The sequence below is a fragment of the Bos indicus x Bos taurus genome, chromosome 6 (assembly GCF_003369695.1).
Source record: "Bos indicus x Bos taurus breed Angus x Brahman F1 hybrid chromosome 6, Bos_hybrid_MaternalHap_v2.0, whole genome shotgun sequence".
In the NCBI taxonomy this organism is placed as follows: Eukaryota; Metazoa; Chordata; class Mammalia; order Artiodactyla; family Bovidae; genus Bos; species Bos indicus x Bos taurus.
Window position 1 is genome coordinate 21,596,980 of NC_040081.1, and position 16,083 is coordinate 21,613,062.

At 38.1% G+C, this 16,083-nt stretch overlaps 1 protein-coding gene across 1 annotated transcript in view; it reads left to right on the forward strand.

Moving 5' to 3' along the window:
* TACR3 (tachykinin receptor 3) overlaps nt 1-16,083 on the forward strand; it is an 89,662-nt gene that overhangs the window by 40,275 nt on the left and 33,304 nt on the right. The window lies entirely within an intron of this gene.

Genomic DNA, 16,083 nt, shown 5'->3' on the forward strand with positions numbered 1-16,083 from the left:
AAGAGTACTGGAGTGGAGTGCCATTGCTTTCTCCGTCTATAACCCACTAGTCATGTACAATAGTAGTTTATGACAAGAGTAGTCACTTCCCTACAGAAAGACTATTACCTTTTGCAAAATAGTCTTAATTATACCACCAGAAACTTCTGAAATTTCACTGTAGGAGTCACAGTTGGTTGTATTTCTGCAGCTCTAGTTATCTTAGTCTTTTATTAAATAAAATGCCTCTGATGTACTATATAATCTTTCAGAAGTTTTATTTATCCCAGGAAAGGCATCTCTCTTAGTATGTGCTATAATTCTGTAATATCCATTTATGTATCCCATTCTTCTCTTCCCCACATCTCCCCACATTCCACCCCTATCCTTTATCTGGTTTCTACACAGCCATCTGATTAACAAATGAAGTTACATTAATACTGTTGTACAACTTACTGGGTGACATGATAAAACTTATTTCTGAACAATTGACATTAAGCAAGAAAACCTATAAAAATTATCATAGTGATATTTTAGCAGGATTATTTTTTCATTGTTTCCTTTTCTGACTACTATTATGTGACTCAGTGAGTGAGATTTTTTATAATAAATTTGCATAGTTAAAAGGAATCTTAGAATCTGTATTCCATCTTTCTCTCTCCAAGTGATGATGTCAATTATTATTATTCCATTTATGATTCATTTATTTACATGGAACTATTACTTACCTATACTCACTTAACAACAATCAATCAGGTTTTAAAAATCTAGTATAGAAAATAGATTTTATTTTAACATTAATAGGTTTTTCTCTATTGACAAACAGATAAGACTTTATGTTTGGTTAGCATTTTATCATTAGGTTGAGTATTTGAAAGCAAACATTTTTTCACATCAATTTAGTTATTTCAGCCTATAATATATATAATTTCATTTTATTTCTCTTTGGGAAAAAACCTTAAAAATGAAGTACACGATTCCACTGCTGGGCATATATATCAGAGAAAACTATAATTCAAAAAGAAACATGCATCCTATTGTTCCCTGCAACACTATTTACAATAGCCAAGACAAGAGACCACTTAATTTTCCATTTACAGACAAATGGATAAGGAGGATGTGGGACATGTATATAATGGAATACTACTAAGTCATAAAGAGAAAGTAATAATGCCATTTGCAGTAATATGGATGGACCTAGAAATGATCATACTAAGTGAAGTAAGAGAGAGAAAGACAAATACCATATGACATCATTTATAGGTAGACTCTAAAATATGACACGAATGAACTTATCTAAGGAGGGCACGGCAGCCCACTCCAGTATTTCTTCCCGGAGAATCTTGTGGACAGAGGAGCCTGCTGGGCTACAGTCCACAGGGTTGCATAGAGTCAGACATGACTGAAGTGACTTAGAATGCACGCAACCACACACAAAACAGAAATGGACTCACAGACATAAAGAACAGATTGTGGTTCCCAAGGGAAAGTGGGGGAGGGAGAGAGGATTGCTTGGAAGTTTGGGGTTAGTAGATGCAAACTATTCCATTTAGAATGGATAAACAACAAGATGCTACTCTATAGACAGAGAACTATATTCAATAGCCTGTGATAAAAACCTAATGGAAAAGAATGTATATATGTATAACTGAATCAATTTGTTGTAGAAATTAACAAAACTTGTAAATCAACTGTACTTCGATAAAATTTAAAAATGAAGTGCACAAACAAGCAAACTATGTCTTTACCACATTTAAAAAAAAAAAGAATCGTAGAACTAGCAGAACTTCAGTAACATGATCATCTTAAGTGAACAGTTTCTCCTCCTTTATTTTGATTCTCACTTTCTAACATCTTGATCATGCTGCAAGATCCTCTTGGCAGGGGGCATATTCTCTAACATGTTTTAGGCATAATCACATTAAATAACTGATGTGATAGTCTACATAGTTGGCTGTTGTTCAGTTGCTAAGTCCTGTCTGACTCTTTTCTACCCCAGGGACTATAGCCCACCAGGCTCCTCTGTCCATGGGATTTCCCAGGCAAGAATACTGGAGTGGGCTGCCATTTTCTTCTCCAAAGGATCTTCCTGACCCAGGGATCGAACCCATGGCTCCTACATCTCCTGCATTGGCAGGAGAATTCTTTACCACTGAGCCACCAGGGGAGCCCAATATTCTACGTGCTATATTTCAGAATCACTTGTCTTTGTACTTCCTGCTTACTTTCTTGTCTTTTATTTCTTTCCTACTAGTTTAAGCATTTTTAAAATACTTTTCCCCTGTTCAACTCTACACAACTTAAAATAAGTTCAGTAATTATAGATTATAGCTCCTTTTCCTTAATATTGATGTAATATTTTTCTAGGAAGAGATAAAAATTTAATCTGAGTGTTCCTTTTTATTTTTGAGTTGAATCCCAGAGGGAACAAAAGAAAGAGGGAATATTTTTGCATTTGCCCCTCTATAGCAGATGAGAATATGGCATACATATTTCATTTTTACTGCTGCTACTGCTGCTAAGTCGCTTCAGTCGTGTCCGACTCTGTGCAACCCCATAGACGGCAGCCCACCAGGCTCCCCCTATCCCTGGGATTCTCCAGGCAAGAACATTGGAGTGGGTTGCCATTTCCTTCTCAAAGTATAAATATCAATTCAAACTGAGAGATTGACTCTTCTAGCATATTTCAAAAATTAAGATATATAAAAGTTCTAATCCATATTTCTATTTCTCAGGTTGTGATCTTGGCTGAAATAGTATAAAATGACATCTATGACATGGGCTTCTCATAATAAATCACCTGTCCTTAGGTTTCTTTCACAGTCACTTACCGATATGACCATTAGTATTGTGAAAGTAACCCTCATTTTGCCCCAAAATTTAAAATTTCAAAATAAAAATAGCTCTTCTCTTAATTTTTTTATTTAAAATTTGAATATTGTCTAGTATAGTTTGGAATACAGTTATTTCTAGTAATTATGCTCTTTTCTTATATCAGTATGACTGTTTAGGTGAAAGATATGAATTTTACCCTGGATGGGAGATTACATCTTTGATATTACAGATTGGACTTGAGAAACAAGACAGTATTGGTTACAAGAGAGCAAATTCATCATGACTGCTGGGAAAAAATAACTCCATAAACAACTCTGAGTCAATGTACTATTAATAAAAAAACTGCAGTTACTGATTGAGCTCCCCAGACATGTGAATAAGAATTAAAAAAAGTTTAAGAAATTTTAGTCAGGACACTGAAAAGATCTTTGCAACGACTAAGAAGCATTGCTTCCATTTCTCTTTTTTCTTAAGGTCTTCAGGAACTGTATTCAGTTTTGAGTCCTGTAGATTAAATTCTATGAAGAACAGCCAGTGGAAATAAATTCCATGTCTAAGCTATATAGAACCTAATACGTCTAAAAGTTAAACTAACATGAAGCTGTCAGAAAAATGAGGATTAACCACCCCCACTCAACATTTACATTTGTCCTGCCTAACAATATGCATACTTTGAAAATAATACCAGTGGCACTTCAAAAATTTCCTGGCACATAGAACTGTTCTCAGTAAATTGTACCTGTTACTTAAGGCACTTTGTATATATATGCACTTTATTAAATAGGCACTTTACTTTGAATATATAAAGCACTTTATTATGAAGATCAGAAAGCATCATGTGGTAGAAAAGTAAAGAGGTATAAAACGGGTCATTTATCTATTTAAACATAATATTGACCTACATTTTAACATGAGTCACAGTTTGTAAATAACTTTCACATGAATATTATTGAATTCTCACATTATCTATGTGATTTTTTCTTGTTTTACAGAAAAATGAAATTGAGCCCCAAATTCACAAAATTAACAAGTGGCAGAACTTGGACTTGAATCCTAAACAAAGTTTTTAGAGTTCTTTCAGAGAGCTATCTCAAAGGAATAGGTTTCAGAATGATATTTTAAATCCAAGTATTACTTATATTATATGAAGTGCATTCTCATACATAGACTGTACTAACATCACAGTAGTCCCAAGAGGTATGTCTAAGTAAGTAAGTAAATAACTTCAGTCACTCAATCATGTCCGACTCTTTGTGACGTCATGGACTGCAGCACACCAGGCTTCCCTGTCCATCACCAGCTCCTGGAGCTTGCTCAAATTCATGTCCATTAAGTCAGTGATGCCATCCAACCATCTCATCCCCTGTCACTCTCTTCTCTTCCTGCCTTCTTCAGTCTTTCCCAGCATCAAGGGTCTTTCCAAATGAGTCAGTTCTTCACATGAGGTGGCCAAAGTATTGGAGCTTCAGCTTTAGCATCAGTCCTTCCAGTGAATATTCAGGACTGATTTCCTTTAGAATGGACTGGTTGGATCTCCTTGCAGTCCAAGGGACTCCCAAGAGTCTTCTCCAGCACCACACTTCAAAAGCATCAATTCTTTGGTGCTCAGCTTTCTTTATGGTCCAACTCTCACATCCATACATGACTACTGGAAAAACCATAGCTTTGACTAGACGGACCTATGTCAGCGAATGTCTCTGCTTTCTAATATGCTGTCTAGATTGGTCATAGCTTTTCTTCCAAGGAGCAAGCATCTTTTAATTTCATGGCTGCAGTCACCATCTGCAGTAATTTTGGAGCCCAAGAAAATAAAGTCTGTCACTGTTTCCATATCTATTTTCCATGAAGTGATGGGACCAAATGCCATGATCTTCATCTTTTGAATGTTGAGTTTTAAGCCAGCTTTTTCACTCTCCTCTTTCACTTTTATCAAGAGGCTTTTTAGTTCCTCTTCACTTTTTGCCAAAAGGGTGGTGTCATCTGCATGAGGCTATTGATATTTCTCCTGGCAATCTTGATTCCAGCTTGTGCTTCATCCAGCCCGGCATTTCACATGATGTACTGTACATATAAGTTAAATAAACAGGGTGACAATATACAGCCCTGACATACTCCTTTCCAGATTTGGAACCAGTCTGTTGTTCCATGTCCAGTTCTAACCATTGCTTCTTGACCTGCATACAGATTTCTCAGGAGGCAGGGAAGGTGGTCTGGTATTCCCATATCTTGAAGAATTTTCCACAGTTTGTTGTGATCCACACAAAGGCTTTGGCATAGTCAATAAAGCAGAAGTAGATATTTTTTTGGAACTCTCTTGCTTTTTATACAATCCAACGGATCAATAGGAGGTAGGCATAGTGAAAATTATTTTCTTCCATTTTTAACAAATCAGGAAACTGAAGGTCTGGGAAGGTGAATGGGACCCAAATTCATACAGCCTGTAATAGCATAAATAAGCCCTTTCAGTCCTGTGGAATACATTCTTTCCATTACACTGAACTGCAAAGAGTTGGCAGCTACCTTGAGCCAGTCTCCTGTCCATTTTCTCATTCACAGTATATGAACTTATTTTCCCTTTTCTTGAAAGTTTTTTGATGAGGGCTAATCAAGATAATGTATGTATTAATGTGTCTGGTACTTAATGTCATAAACATGCAATTCCAATCCGCATGTATCTTCATCTATTTATGAGACAAAAATAAACCTAATCATTATCATTAATATAAAGAACAATGCTTGTGATAACTCTATATAAGCAACAAGCATTTACTGTGCGTGTTATGTGCCAGACACTTGATTTAGGTGCTTTAAATAGTTTAGCCAATTGAATTCTGACAACCACATAAGGGAGGCATTATTGTTATTTTCAGTTGACAGATGAAGAAACAGTTATTAGCTGGGTTAAGTAACTGCCTAGTCTGTTGAATGACAGAGTCAGGATATAAACCCAGAAAGTCTAATTCTAGAGAAGGTGATCATAATTTCTATATTTTAATGATCATTTCTGTACTTTGCTGGGTGGTGGTGATAATAAGATAAAGTAATTATTTTCCATCTTTCTAGTTGTTTAATTACCAGGAGTACAATTGAATAAATTATTGTATTATTTATTGATACATTCTGAGTTTAAAAGCTCTTGTAGATTAAACTGACCAAAATACATAATGTTGTTTTTAAGAAAAAATTATCTTCCAGTACCACCAGTCAACTTAACACTTATTTCTAGTACCAGCAATCAACTTTAAAATTACATCTTAAAAAACAGTTTATCTGTACACTAGAACTGCATGCAATTACCAAAGTGAGGAGGCATCTATTTTACCTGTAAAAGTATACACTAAAACCTGGTTTTGATTGTTAAAAATTATAAATCAGCTCAACTGAGTACTTTTTTTATTTTTAGTTCAAATGAGTTTTTAAAACACTTTAAAGCTCCTCTAACATATGCTGAATAAAAACATACACAACCTCCTTTAACAAATTCTCCTCAATTAATATAACACCCTAAAACATAATGACATTAATGGTTTTGCTGCAACTAAAAATATTCCATAATAATTACATTGCCACTGCCAAATATCAATAGACAGATATAAGTGTAATTGTTCCTCATATCTGGAGAAAATTCAGATTTGTGAAGCCAAATGAGCACAATGTCTTGTGTGTGCTTGAGAGAGAGACGTAATAGGAAAGAGAGTGATAGATATGATACAAAACAAAAGAGATATAAGAGATACTACTGTGGAAGAACTGGGACTCTGGACAGTTGAGTTCCAAACATGATATTTTATTTCAGATTTACTTTGTTTGAATCATCACTTTTCTCTGGGCTCATTGTCATATTTGTAAAATGAGAAGATTGAAGCAGATCACTTCCAAGTTCTCTTTCAGCTATACATATCCATGATTGAGATCATCAAATATTTATTTAACATATAATGTGGACCAGGCATTGTGCACAAATGATTTTATTTAAACTTTATAAAATCCTATAAAAGAGGATATATTTCAGGTCATAAATATTAGTGAGCAAAGCTTACAGAAAATTTTCTAATGGGTTCTGTATAGTTGATTTAACTTGGAGGCAAAATTTTCCTTCACACCTTTGACCCAGCATAAGTTTAAGAAACCTGTATGCAGGTCAGGAAGCAACAGTTAGAACTGGACATGGAACAACAGACTGGTTCCAAATAGGAAAAGGAGTACATCAAGGCTGTATATTGTCACCCTGCTTATTTAACTCATATGCAGAGTACATCATGAGAAACGCTGGACTGGAAGAAGCACAAGCTGGAATCAAGATTGCCGGGAGAAATATCAATCACCTCAGGTATGCAGATGACACCACTCTTATGGCAGAAAGTGAAGAAGAACTGAACAGCCTCTTGATGAAAGTGAAAGATGAGAGTGAAAAAGTTGGCTTAAAGCTCAACATTCAGAAAACGAAGATCATGGCATCTGGTCCCATCACTTCATGGGAAATAGATGGGGAAACAGTGGAAACTGGCTGACTTTATTTTTCTGGGCTCCAAAATCACTGCAGATGGTGATTGCAGCCATGAAATTAAAAGATGCTTGCTCCTTGGAAGGAAAGTTATGACCAACCTAGATAGCATACTGAAAAGCAGAGACATTACTTTGCCAACAAATGTTCATTTAGTCAAGCCTATGGTTTTTCCAGTGGTCATGTATGGATGTGAGAGTTGGACTATAAAGAAAGCTGAATGCCAAAGAATGGATGCTTTTAAAGTGTGGTGCTGGAGAAGACTCTTGAGAGTCCCTTGGACTGCAAGGAGATCCAACCAGTCCATCCTAAAAGAGATCGTCCTGGGTGTTCATTGGAAGGACTGATGCTGAAGCTGAAACCCCATACTTTGGTCACCTGGTGCGAACAGCTGACTCTTGAAAAGATCCTGATGCTGGCAAAGATTGAGGGCAGGAGGAGAAGGGAATGACAGAGGATGAGATTTTTGGATGGCATTACCGACTCAATGGATATGGGTTTGGGTGGACTCTGGGAGTTGGTGATGGACAGGGAGGCCTGGCATGCTGTGGTTCATGGGGTTGCAGAGTCGGACATGACTGAGAGACCAAACTGAACTGACTGAAGTAACCAGTCACTCATTATACTGTTGTTTGCAAGGATACTGTGCAGAGATTGGGATGGGAAGATCAATGCTTAAGGTCAGTTTAGCATGAAGCACCCCCCACTCAAAAATAAAATTTGTTCTTCTACTTTGTTGGACTTCAGTTCCTACACTTTTTCTCTCCAGTCTCAGCCACCCCTCCACATCCTTCTTATCCTACCTCTAGCCCTATCTAGTTTGAGGAAAGAAAAAAATACATGCTTTGACCTATGTTTAGGTAGGTGTTTCATAGGCACACTAGTGGGACAGAAACAGGAAGTAAAATCACAGGAAATATTAATATGTAGAGCATCAATTTATAGTGCAATATCATGTTGTTTACATACAGTAGTTCTATATCCATTACTTTTATAAATGTGTATATATGAATACATGTAAAATCCACATAATAAATATATGTGCCCTAGATGAAAAAGCAAGAGAGCAATCATGGAGTCCAAAACTAGCTCAGAATCTGTGAGGAAAATTTTTTCCATTTTTTTTTCTTTTTTTTGCCAACTCTATTTTTATAGAATACAATCTATACACATTTTTTTATTTTACCTCATAATAATATTTTGGAATAGATGGAAAATGTTTTATTTTAAAGACAGATAAGCAGAAATGTTGAAGCTAGAGAAGCTCATGGCAAAATAGAAGGGATCAGTCTGGAAAACCCTGAATATTCATTGGAAGGACTGACACTGAAGCTGAATCTCCAATACTTCGGCCACCTGATGTGAAGAGCCCACTCACTGGAAGACGCTGCTGCTGGGAAAGACTGAAAGCAAAAGGGGAAGGAGGTGGCAGAGGATGACATGGTTGGAGAGCATCACCAACTCAGTGGACATGAATCTGAGCAAACTCCGGGAAATAACGAAGGACGGGGAAGCCTGGCGTGCTGCAGTCCATGGGGTGTCAAAGAGTAGGACACAACTTAGCAACTGAAGAACTCTGTGAAAAAAAAAAACTTTTAAAATAATCATCAGTTTGATCAGAAGACTGAGGGAGAGGAAATTGACAAATTCTATTTAAAGACTCAATCACTGAGAAAATTAGGACATTATTGACAAGAATTATGAAGCCTGTGAGAAAATACAGCGGTTTTGGATGAAGAAGATAAATTTACTTGAGGAGAATCTAGCAAGGTGGAAAGAGGCAGAGTCTTTACCACTAGCACCACCCAGGAAGCCCAGTTGTTAGATTTGTACTTAAGGCTAAAACGCTCTTCTGCCTTTCCAATGGAACCTCTTATATGGGAATAGATTGGTCTTTGTACTCTAATGTGTGGTTTTCTTTGTTCATGTTCTTTCAACGAGCTTTTAGTGCAGGTTTTCGGTTGACAAGATTCTTAACTTAGGTCACATATCTTATGCTGATCACCGATCTCTCGTTGCCCACTGCTGCAATCTGTACATTGCCCAGATATAGGATGGCCGCCAAGACCTTAAAAACGTCCATCTGAAAATCTTCCTTGAAACCCAGCAGTGTGAAGGTCTTCTGAGTCTCTTCTTGACAAAATGCATTTCAATGTTTTCCACTTCTAATCTGATAAAAGTAAATCTCCTCGAACATGCTGTCTTTTCCCTGCTCTTAAAACTAATGCCCATTGCTAAGTGTTAATCATATTCTCCTATTTTGCCTTGCTTGAGTAGTTCTTAAAGTAAATTTAAATAGTTTTAACTAGATTATGTGTGAATGATTGAAATTTCACTATGTCAACAATAATGTATCATCTAATAACCATCGACACTTCTTCAGTTTATAATTAAACCTCATTTTCAAGTAAGTTCAAGTACTGTTACAGTATACAAAAAATAGAGGAGGAAAGAATAAGGTACTTTAAAATTAGTTTAAATTAAAATGATGCTTGGTAATACCCCTAAGAAATGTGGGGCATTTTATCACAGGTAAATTCTCAGATCTGTTGTAGACTACTGATCAAGAGATGTGCTGTACTCACCTTGGTTTCCTTGGTGCCTAGCATAATGCTTTCTGGATGGATGGATGGATGGTGAATTAATAAATGATTGAAAGAATGAAGTTTTGTGAATCAGCTACTTTCTCATTTTCTACATGAGAAAATGTAGGCATGTAATATGATTTGCTAAAGGTCAAAAATTATTAGGAGGAGAACTAAGTCTCCTGAGTTCTAACCTGATGCTCTACCCCTAGACCCAGCACACAGAGGAAAGATTTTGGTCTAAATCTTCAGGACAAAATGCATGTCTTCCGGATTATATTAATACCCTCAGAACTAAAAATGAGGTTTACTCATCTATTGCTGAATAAATTAAACTGTTCTTGAAAGTTTTCTATATTTCATTAAATAAAAACATTTCTTAGGCCTGCCACAAGTAAAACAATATATAGGATCTCCCCCATTGTACACAATTTTTGATATAGTATTCCAGTAACCTGAAAATTTAAGTTAGTAAAAAGAATTTATACCATGCATATACTTGTCACTGTAAAATTCCAAATTCCCTTAACATCAAACTACATTGGGGGAAAAAAAATTGCCTCTTTCTTTCTTAGAGGGGAAAAAACACTTCAGAATTCTGCAAGACTAACTTTATCAACATCATATATACCCCTCGTCCAAGGTAAGGAGCAATGGCTGCGCTTTGCTGGAGCAGCCGTGAAGAGATACTCCACGCCCAAGGTAAGAGAAACCCAAGTAAGACAGTAGGTGTTGCAAGAGGGCAAAAACACTGAAACCATACTCACAGAAAACTAGTCAATCTAATCACACTAGGACCACAGTCTTGTCTAACTCAATGAAACTAAGCCATGCCCATGGGGAAACCCAAGATGGGCGGGTCATGGTGGAGAGATCTGACAGAATGTGGTCCACTGGAGAAGGGAATGGCAAACTACTTCAGTATTCTTGCCTTGAGAACCCCATGAACAGTATGAAAAGGCAAAATGATAGGATACTGAAAGAGGAACTCCCCAGGTCGGTAAGTGCCCAATATGCTACTGGAGATCAGTGGAGAAATAACTCCAGAAAGAATGAAGGGATGGAGCCAAAGCAAAAACAATACCCAGCTGTGGATGTGACTGGTGATAGAAGCAAGGTCTGATGCTGTAAAGAGCAATATTGCATAGGAACCTGGAATGTTAGGTCCATGAATCAAGGCAAATTGGAAGTGGTCAAACAGGAGATGGCAAGAGTGAACATCGACATTCCAGGAGTCAGCGAACTAAAATGGACTGGAATGGGTGTATTTAGCTCAGATGACCATTATATCTACTACTGCGGGCAGGAATCCCTCAGAAGAAATGGAGTAGCCATCATGGTCAACAAAAGAGTCCGAAATGCAGTACTTGGATGCAATCTCAAAAACGACAGAATGATCTCTGTTCGTTTCCAAGGCAAACCATTCAATATCACAGTAATCCAAGTCTATGCCCCAACCAGTAACACTGAAGAAGCTGAAGTTGAACGGTTCTATGAAGACCTACAAGACCTTTTAGAACTAACACCCAAAAAAGATGTCCTTTTCATTATAGGGGACTGGAATGCAAAAGTAGGAAGTCAAAAAACGCCTGGAGGTGGTTTGCCATTCCCTTCTCCAGTGGACCATCTTCTGTCAGATCTCTCCACCATGACCCGCCCATCTTGGGTTGCCCCACAGGCATGGCTTAGTTTCATTGAGTTAGACAAGGCTGTGGTCCTAGTATGATTACATTGACTAGTTTTCTGTGAGTATGGTTTCAGTGTGTTTGCCCTCCGATGCCCTCTTGTTTCCTTTTACCTGGAGTAACAGGAAAATTTGGCCTTGGAATACAGAATGAAGCAGGGCAAAGACTAATAGAGTTTTGCCAATAAAATGCACTGGTCATAACAAACACCCTCTTCCAACAACACAAGAGAAGACTCTATACATGGACATCACCAGATGGTCAACACCAAAATCAGATTGATTATATTATTTGCAGCCAAAGATGGAGAAGCTCTATACAGTCAACAAAAACAAGACCAGGAGCTGACTATGGCTCAGACCATGAACTCCTTATTGCCAAATTTAGACTGTAATTGAAGAAAGTAGGGAAAACCACTAGACCATTCAGGTATGACCTAAATCAAATCCCTTATGATTATACAGTGGAAATGAGAAATAGATTTAAGGGCCTAGATCCGATGGATAGAGTGCCTGATGAACTATGGATGGAGGTTCGTGACATTGTACAGGAGACAGGGATCAAGACCATCCCCATGGAAAAGAAATGCAAAAATGCAAAATGGCTGTCTGGGGGGGGAGGCCTTACAAATAGCTGTGAAAAGAAGAGAAGCAAAAAGCAAAGGAAAAAAGGAAAGATATAAACATCTGAATGCAGAGTTCCAAAGAATAGCAAGAAGAGATAAGAAAGCCTTCTTCAGCAATCAGTGCAAAGAAATAGAGGAAAACAACAGAATGGGAAAGACTAGAGATCTCTTCAAGAAAATCAGAGATACCAAAGGAACATTTCATGCAAAGATAGGCTCGATAAAGGACAGAAATGGCATGGACCTAACAGAAGCAGAAGATATTAAGAAGAGGTGGCAAGAATACACAGAAGAACTGTACAAAAAAGATTTTCACGACACAGATAATCACGATGGTATGATCACTGACCTAGAGCCAGACATCCTGGAATGTGAAGTCAAGTGGGCCTTAGAAAGCATCACTAGGAACAAAGCTAGTGGAGGTAATGGAATTCCAGTTGAGCTATTCCAAATCCTGAAAGATGATGCTGTGAAAGTGCTGCACTCAATATGCCAGCAAATTGGGAAAACTCAGCAGTGGCCACAGGACCTGAAAAGGTCAGTTTTCATTCCAATCCCAAAGAAAGGCAATGCCGAAGAATGCTCAAACTACCGCACAATTGCACTCATCTCACACGCTAGTAAAGTAATGCTCAAAATTCTCCAAGCCAGGCTTCAGCAATATGTGAACCGTGAACTTCCAGATGTTCAAGCTGGTTTTAGAAAAGGCAGAGGAACCAGAGATCAAATTGCCAACATCCACTGGATCATGGAAAAAGCAAGAGAGTTCCAGAAAAAACATCTATTTCTGTTTTATTGACTATGCCAAAGCCTTTGACTGTGTGAATCACAATAAACTGTGGAAAATTCTGAAAGAGATGGGAATACCAGACCACCTGACCTGCCTCTTGAGAAACCTATATGCAGGTCAGGAAGCAACAGTTAGAACTGGACATGGAACAACAGACTGGTTCCAAATAGGAAAAGGAGTACATCAAAGCTGTATATTGTCACCCTGCTTATTTAACTTCTATGCAGAGTACATCATGAGAAACACCGGGCTGGAAGAAGCACAAGCTGGAATTAAGATTGCCGGGAGAAATATCAATCACCTCAGATATGCAGATGACACCACCCTTATGGCAGAAAGTGAAGAGGAACTAAAGAGCTTCTTGATGAAAGTAAAAGTGGAGAGTGAAAAAGTTGGCTTAAAGCTCAACATTCAGAAAACGAAGATCATGGCATCTGGTCCCACCACTTCATGGGCAATAGATGGGGAAACAGTGGAAACAGTGTCAGACTTTATTTTTCTGGGCTCCAAAATCACTGCAGATGGTGACTGCAGCCATGAAATTAAAAGACACTTACTCCTTGGAAGGAAAATTATGACCAACCTAGATAGCATATTCAAAAGCAGAGACATTACTTTGCCAACTAAGGTTTGTCTAGTCAAGGCTATGGTTTTTCCTGTGGTCATGTATGGATGTGAGAGTTGGACTGTGAAGAAGGCTGAATGCTGAAGAATTGATGCTTTTGAACTGTGATGTTGGAGAAGACTCTTGAGAGTCCCTTGGACTGCAAGGAGATCCAACCAGTCCATTCTGAAGGAGATCAGCCCTGGGATTTCTTTGGAAGGAATGATGCTGAAGCTGAAACTCCAGTACTTTGGCCACCTCATGTGAAGAGTTGACTCATTGGAAAAGACTCTGATGCTGGGAGGGATTAGGGGCAAGAGGAGAAGGGGACGACAGAGGATGAGATGGCTGGATGGCATCCCTGACTCAATGGACGTGAGTCTGAGTGAACTCCGGGAGTTGGTGATGGACAGGGAGGCCTGGCGTGCTGGGATTCATGGGGTCACAAAGAGTCGGACACGACTGAGCGACTGATCTGATCTGAGTTGAGAAAATAATTGAGAGGTTCAGTTAACAGATTCATGGATCGCAGGGGTTATACATTTGGGCTTAAGTGTTGAGTATCCCCAAAACAGTTTTAGTAGCCTAGCAAATATTTCCACGAGCCTCCCATTCTACTCCAGCCCCTCAGCTGGTAACATCAGGTGTAAATAATTTTCCTGAAAACAAAACTCCTTTCTAAACGTAAAGAATACATGAGTACATTTCTTTCTTAGTGTCCCCCTGGTTGACCGCGAGGACACAGGGTTTGATAGAGTCAAGGGCTTCTGGCCACCAAGGAGGACTTCTGCTCTGCGACAAAGGTACATGATCCTTGGCCTGCGCAAGCACTCTTTAACAAGAGACCAGTATCACTCCTCTCCACTTCATTCTAACAGCATATCCTTGAGCAGAAAGAAAATGACGGAACTGCTTTTCTGTTTGTTTGACTTGAACGTTTTACTTCTTTATCTCATTCCCAGTGGGCAATTTACTTTTGAGAGCTGTTCTATTTCCCCTTTCTCCTTGACCCCTCTTTCTTCATTCCTGCCTTAAAGGAGACAGTTCTTTTTGAAATTATTCTGCCTTTCCATCTTTCCTTATTTTTTGCATCAGGGGACAGTGCAGTCTTTAGAAGAGCCTAGACTCACACCTGTCTGCCTCCACATAGTGCTGTATGTGAGTCTTACCCTTAATTTTGTAGGATAGCTAGTTCCCAATAACCTATTTTCACTTACCTTTATTTATATGACCCAAATTTTAACTAACTTTATGTCTATCACTTTTTTTTTTTCATTTTCACGTAACCTGAATGAGAGATGTAAATTTCACTGAGGATTTTGTATGTTAGTCCAAAGAATTTGCCTCTCAGAACACAAAACTCCTCTGGCATTTCTTCTCTAGTCAGCTCCTGGGTGACTGTATTAATATGTATGTCTCTCTTTCCCCCTTCTTCTCCTTCCCACTTTCCTTCTCCCTCTTTACACTTCCTTCTTGTAGTCTCTCCTTGATCTATTTCTCTGCCTCAGAAAGACCATTCACCCATAATTTTCCAAACAAATCCAGCACAGTTCCTACAATTCAAACAGTAGCACAGATCCTGTGATTCAAAGGATTCCAAACTTACAATCTCCATCTATATCCACTACCCTTCTCAGCAAACAAGATAATCTTCATAGACCCACTTTCACTCTCCTTGAAGTCAGGAGAGGACTATGAATAGAAAACTAATGCTGGCGTCGCTGTTGTTACTGTTTCTGTCATACCAGGTAGCACGTGAACCCTTTATGGATGTAATTCTAACTACTTGCTCCAAGTCTTTCCATAGGTTTTTCTTCTACTGTTTTCATTTTCATTTCACTTATGAAAAGATTTCATAGAGACCCTCTTCTACTACTTTGCTTAAGCAGTAGATCCCCAAAGGACTATGATTCTCTGTTCTTCTATATGCTTCACTCAGTATATTTCCAAACTTACAGATTTTCAAATTTGTACATTTGTACTTCTCCCAAACATTTCTTTAATCTGTTTCTATTTGGAAATATTTATCTTTTTAATTTAATTTAATTTTATTTTTTAACTTTACAATATTGTATTGGTTTTGCCATGTATCAAAATGAATCCGCCACAGGTATACATGTGTTCCCCATCCTGAACCCACCTCCCACCTCCCTCCCAATACCATCCCTCTGGGTCGTCCCAGTACACCAGCCCCAAGAATCCTGTATCATGCATCGAACCTGGACTGGCGACTCGTTTCATATATGATATTATACATGTCTCAGTGCCATTCTCCCAAATCATCCCACCCTCTCCCTCTCCCACAGAGTCCAAAAGACTGTTCTATACATCAGTGTCTCTTTTGCTGTCTCATATACAGGGTTATTGTTACCATCTTTCTAAATTCCATATATATGCGTTAGTATACTGTATTGGTGTTTTTCTTTCTGGCTTACTTCACTCTGTATAATAGGCTCCAGTTTCATCCACCTCATTA